We start from the raw sequence: 6,000 nt of genomic DNA on the forward strand, positions 1-6,000 counted from the left end.
CACACGATTGGTTGATTAGATAATTGCGCGATTGTGTAGTTATACAGGTGGTCCTAATGAGTGTAGAATGCAATTTGCCTGCAGACAGCTTGAGCCGTCGGGGTTGGTACCTGAAAATAAAATGGTTGCAAGTAATAATTATTTTAGACACTAGGGGACATGCTTCTGCAAGAAACCAAAAGAAAGTGTAACTAGTTAGGCCATCTAACTTACTTTAAGTCTTTAGTTCTCCGTTGTTCTCTGTAGCTCTGTTTTGGTTCTATGTAGAACCTTGGTCCTGGAGAAACGTTGATTCATTTCACTATATACTGCATCAGCCATATATGGTTTAAATGGCAATAAAAGCTTCTTGACTTGACATCTGTATGGACTCACAGTTATTATGGACTAACAGATTAGTTATATCGTCATTTAGCCACATAAACATAACAAGTAATGTTATATTACTTCATAATTATAATCTTAATTCATAATCTTAAAAATATAAAATAAAATTGTACTAAAGGTCTGTTTTATTATGTTACACTTTATATAATGTGCAAAGATTTAATTATTCCACTATTAGTCAACATTTCTAATGACACTAGTAACATCAACTTACCTGACGTTAGCATAAACAAATATTGTACATAAGGTCCATGAAAACTGTGGATTTTTGGTGTTCCCTGACTGAGGGTGAAAAATTTACCTTGCATTTTGACCCTGTCCATTCATAAGTGTATTTGAGCATGCAAATTTAATAAGTGTTTATTTAGCACAACCAGGCTGTAATTCAGTTAATGTTGCAGTAGCACAGTGCTACTTTCCTACTGCTCCATTCTTCTCAACATCTCATGCAGAAAATCCTGCAGAAGGGCTTCACACTGGACACAGTAATCCAACTGGGTGCACCTGGGCCTGCTGAACACCTCATCTGTCTATACGCCTCTTTCTCCTGCTCACAGCATCAAGCACTTTAACTGACACTGTTACCAGAACCACCAGAATGGCTCCGGTGAAAAACAGAGCTTTTGTGTTGGCTAAAATAACTAAAACAAAAAATAGTGCTTTGTTTAAAAGTATTCTGATTACGTCAGAGAATATAAAACAGGGGTTTTCATGGAATCAGGTGTGAGTCTGTCTAATAAAAAATGAAATAGACACTTAGATCTCATATTTGTTATTTAATTCTTGATATTCAAGCATAGGTTTTAGAGTTTTCATCTATTATGCTACTCGTTTACTGTCGCTTTATCTCTATCTGTCCCTTGTTTGTCTGCTTTTTTAATGTCACACTCCCACACACTTCCTCACACCCACTGCTTCCATGCTGCAGCTGTGTGTGGTCTGCCTTTTACTTCCTGTTCTGGCTCCTCACTCTGGGTCTTTCCCCTCAACACTTGCTCACTGGAAATCACATGAACCTGTTCATTAGACATGTAATCACATGCATTCACTCACAAAGCCCAAACACAAAACTAAAAAAAAATGATACTTCATGCATTATTGTCCTCTCTTTTAAGATGTTTTTTGTATAGCCTAGAGGTAAAGTACTTAGAACATTAACTTTAATTAGTGTAAGTCTAAGAATTGAGTTCTTTTTTGAGTATTTTTCAATTAATAATACCTGTAGGCAAATGTGACATTATAGGTGGCATTCACAAAATGATGTAAAATGAATGTCAGTTTAATCATTAGTGCCACATTAGCTTAAAGGTATCACTAGACAAGTACTAATATAGATTATGTGTCTCATAGCCTCGCATCAAACTGTTCAGATTTCCACTCATCTGCAGTTGGTCTTTGGTATCTCCATTCTGCCCTTCATAATCATTAACTTCCAGAGACCTTTGGCACTGACATCCAGCACTGAAATGAAAGGAAAAATGGATGGCTCTGATATACAATAGGGTGCATTTATTGCTTCCATAGTTCTGCTCAACTTGTTCCCTCAGAGGGCAGGGTCATTGCAAATCAATACAAAGTTATTATGAGTGTTCTTTATTCTATGATAAAACATTTTATACTGATGAGAGTGGACGATAATGCCCCATCTACAGGGTACAAGGACTCACCAAATGATTTGATAAGTATAAAAGTGGTGTAAATCACCTACTTCGGCCTTGTAAAACCATCTCGGCACTTTTTTAAAGTGAAAAATAACTATGGATTATTTTGGCTCCATCACCAGAGTCTCTATAACTAGGCATCAATACAACAAGTGACGGAGGTATGTTGTTAATCTACCCCGTACAGTTCCGTAGAACTTACACAATCTATGTGCATTGTGAGATCTTTACACCAGAGAAAACATTAAGCCTGCTGTTTTAAATAATCAGAGAAAGTCTTTTGTCTCTGAAGGTCTTTACATATCTGTTACTTCAACTGTGTTGACAAATGACCTTGGTAATGTGTATCACTTTACTCAGAAATTTAGCATATTTCTGTTTATCTAGTCAGTAGATATGATGCAACAAAACACACTTCTGTACATACTCTTTAGTTAGCAGGTGAGCATTTAAGTCTTTAGAATATGCTTCAATTGCAGCTATTCATATCAAAAAATGTTTTGTTCCTAATGTACAAAAAGTGACAACAACAACGCAGCAATGTATCATCACCAGTTTAGCATGTTTCTTCAAGGGTGGAGTGCAGAGAGATGTAGGGCCCTCCACACAATGCGCTCTACATTCCAGTCGGTGGGGGCAATGCTGTGCTGACATAGGCATTATATAAACATGTGTGTGAGTGAGTGTGAGTGTGTATGAGTGTGAGTGTGTGTGAGTGTGAGTGTGAGTGTGCTGAGCTGGGCTTGTGGTTGGCGGAGAGCAGGCGTGGCTTCGTTCCCTCCACAGACCGAGCGGAACAGGATCATTCAGATAGCCGCACAAAGCCAACCTGACAGGGATAGATGGAGGGAGGGCAGGAAGGAGGGCAGAGCAGAGTGCAAGTCTGCTGCAGTGTCTCCAACCCCCCCACCGCACTTTCACAGAAACAAGGAAGGCTGTAGATGCCCTCTGTGAACTGAGCAGAATCCAATTATAAATGCAGCTTGCAGACAGTTTGTCTCTGCAACTACGACTACTGTTCTAACAGTTGAATATCTCTGTGTGGTATTCTGTCATGCTAGAGTTAATATCTAAGGAATAATCAAATAACCATTTACCATTTTACATTTACAGCATTTAGCAGACAGCCTTATCCAGAACGACGTACATTTTTATTTCACTGCTTAAATGTTTTACGTTCCCTTCTTATTATGTAATGCACAATACACTGCATAAAAAGTAAAGAAAGAGAGGGACGATTTGTGAGATATAGACTGAATCATCAGCATATTCAGCCAGAAATACAGGTGTGTGAGTTCAGTCACCCTGAACCTGAAACAGACTGTTGTTTTTTACTGCAAAATACTTTGGTCAGATTTGTGCAAAAATACAATTAAATTAAATATTGTAAAGCATTGTTGTCTGTGTGTACTTAGATTTTGGTAGAATTAAAAACATTTCAGTGATCAGTTCTGCAGAAGTACAAACTCCAACTTCCACAATCCTCATCTATTTCCTACATCACATGACTCAGCCAAAGATCAAATTGAAATGTAGCCATGGTCAAAATCTCCTGACTTCTTATGAGACAAACCCGTGCTCCTTCACTCATGCTGCCTTTAAATAATTAGGATTTTCTTTTGTTTTTTTTTTTGTGACAAAACATTATCCAATCTGTGCTGGTTAATGTCTGCATACCAGTAATCAGACCTTCTTCCTGTCTCTTATTTTGATACTTGGTTATTCACACTGATTTGTCTAATTTGAATGATATTAATTAAAGCTGAATCTTCACCTGCATTAATGTGTCTGCCTTTTATAATAGAAAACGTTGCCATTAGGATATGTAGTGGGTGACAACAGCACCAAAAATCTGCCCCTCATGTCTCTCTAGAAAAACTCACTGAATATCTCTAGCAACTGAAAATGGCTGGTCCTGCTTCCATTTTGCTAGCCACTAACAATTAATTACACTCCGCTAACCCAACAAATATATAAATCTGTCAAGTGTTAAAGTTTGTTTGCTGTACTCTTAAACACAAAACATTAAGTCCAATAAGGAGCCCAGGAGGAAAGCGTTAATGTGGGCATCCCCTATTTAGTCAAATGGAGTTGCCTTTATGCAGTTATATGAACATACTCTTGAAATCTCCATTCTCTGGCCAATGGCCAAGTTGGGAGAGCAAAAAACAGAAAAATGTCTTCGTACTTTTTAAATAGATGTTACTTGTGTTACTATTTTATATGGTTGTCCACATAACAAACAAACAAACAATCATACCCACTTTTTGTTTCATTCCTTAAGCCCATAGTATCCAGTCCATAGCATGAAAACACCTTCCACTATAGGAGCTTACTGTCTTGATTACACAAGAGCAGCAGGAGAAAGATATAGGAATAGAGTAGATTGGAACAATATCCATTCAGAAGTTAGTGTTTAATCCAAAGTAGAAAATTCAAAACGAATATATAATTCTCAGTTAACGGACTTGTTTTTATTTAGTTCCTTTTTTTGTTTTTACAATTTAAAATCCTCTTTAATTTGTTAAACTATATGCATATTTTATATAAAACAAAATGACCCGTAAGGCCGTTTTCACATATACTGTAGTTCTTTGTAAATGTCTGATTTATAATCCATTTAAAGTGGATCTGAAAGGGAACTTACTGTAAAAGACCTGGATCCTTTTGGTGTTCACAATACAAGTGGACTCAAAATGGTACTCAGTTCTCTTTCTGAACATTGTAACTTTGAATAGACCACTTGAATTGTGGGAAGACTGAATTATCTTTCATTCAAGAATGAATGATTTATGATGCTTTTGGCTGGGAATATAAAAGTGAAAGATTTTTGATGATAAACTGTAAAACCCAGCTCATGCCAGGATGTACTGACTGTTTAGTTTATGTGAATGAGTGTGGGAAAAAATACATTAAACATATGACATATACAATAGTAATATACAGTACATTTTCTTCCTGTCACTGATATTATTATTATTATTATTATTATTATATTATTAGTATCAGTGGTAGTAGTAGTGTTTAACTCAATAGTACACCTTTTAGTGGTTCAGTGTCAATCATGTTGCTAACAAACAGTGCTAATTTTGCTGTTGGACAACACAACTGCGCAAAACGTTTTTTTTTAGGTTTTTTTTACTTAATTTCTGTTAAGTGACAAAAATGCAACACATTTTAATTTTTAAGATCCGAGTTCATGTATTGTGTATGTATGTGCACAGAAATGGTGAGTCAGAAATCTGGCACCTCTCGGACCACTGAAACAGTATTGTATGAAGCAGAAAGATTGAAAAACCCTCAGGGAGAGATGATTAAAGTGATTCAATGCAAATGCAATAAGAAATTTTTTATCAACATTTATTAATTGAATAGAGATGTATCTAGACATCTATTTGAGTTTTATGTTTTAAGTATTTTATGATATACAACTGACAATTCTCTAAAACAGGCTGAGTGTTTTACATGGTACATAGCTGTGCAGTGCCGTGGTTGCTGTATGAGTGACTCACTCTTTCACATAAAGACAGTGGACTACGTAAGGGAAAAAACATCCTCACTGTCCTGACTTGATGACTAGGCCATGCTCCTGCCTATCTTCCTGCTGCCTCATGCACACAAATGAGACACAGCCATGAGCTATTAACTAAAAGTGGCTCTGCTCTCTGCAGCTGTGTGGCCCCAATGCTGGAAATAGGTTCACGGTAACAGCTCATGAGTCACAGTTACAAAATGGTGGCAACTGTTGATGCAGAAATTCTTGACATTAGCTTTGAGAAACAGAGGAGAAAAAGAAATGTGATGGGGGAACAGAAAAGATTAAAGAACCTATTGATTACTCTGAACTGTACAGTATATACACATTGCAGTATAAACCATGAGATATATTTATTAATACTTTTGAGCAAATTGTGTAAATGCGTGATAAATACAGAAAATGACAAAGATCAGA

This window comes from Tachysurus vachellii, chromosome 6 (assembly GCF_030014155.1).
Source record: "Tachysurus vachellii isolate PV-2020 chromosome 6, HZAU_Pvac_v1, whole genome shotgun sequence".
Classification (NCBI taxonomy): Eukaryota; Metazoa; Chordata; class Actinopteri; order Siluriformes; family Bagridae; genus Tachysurus; species Tachysurus vachellii.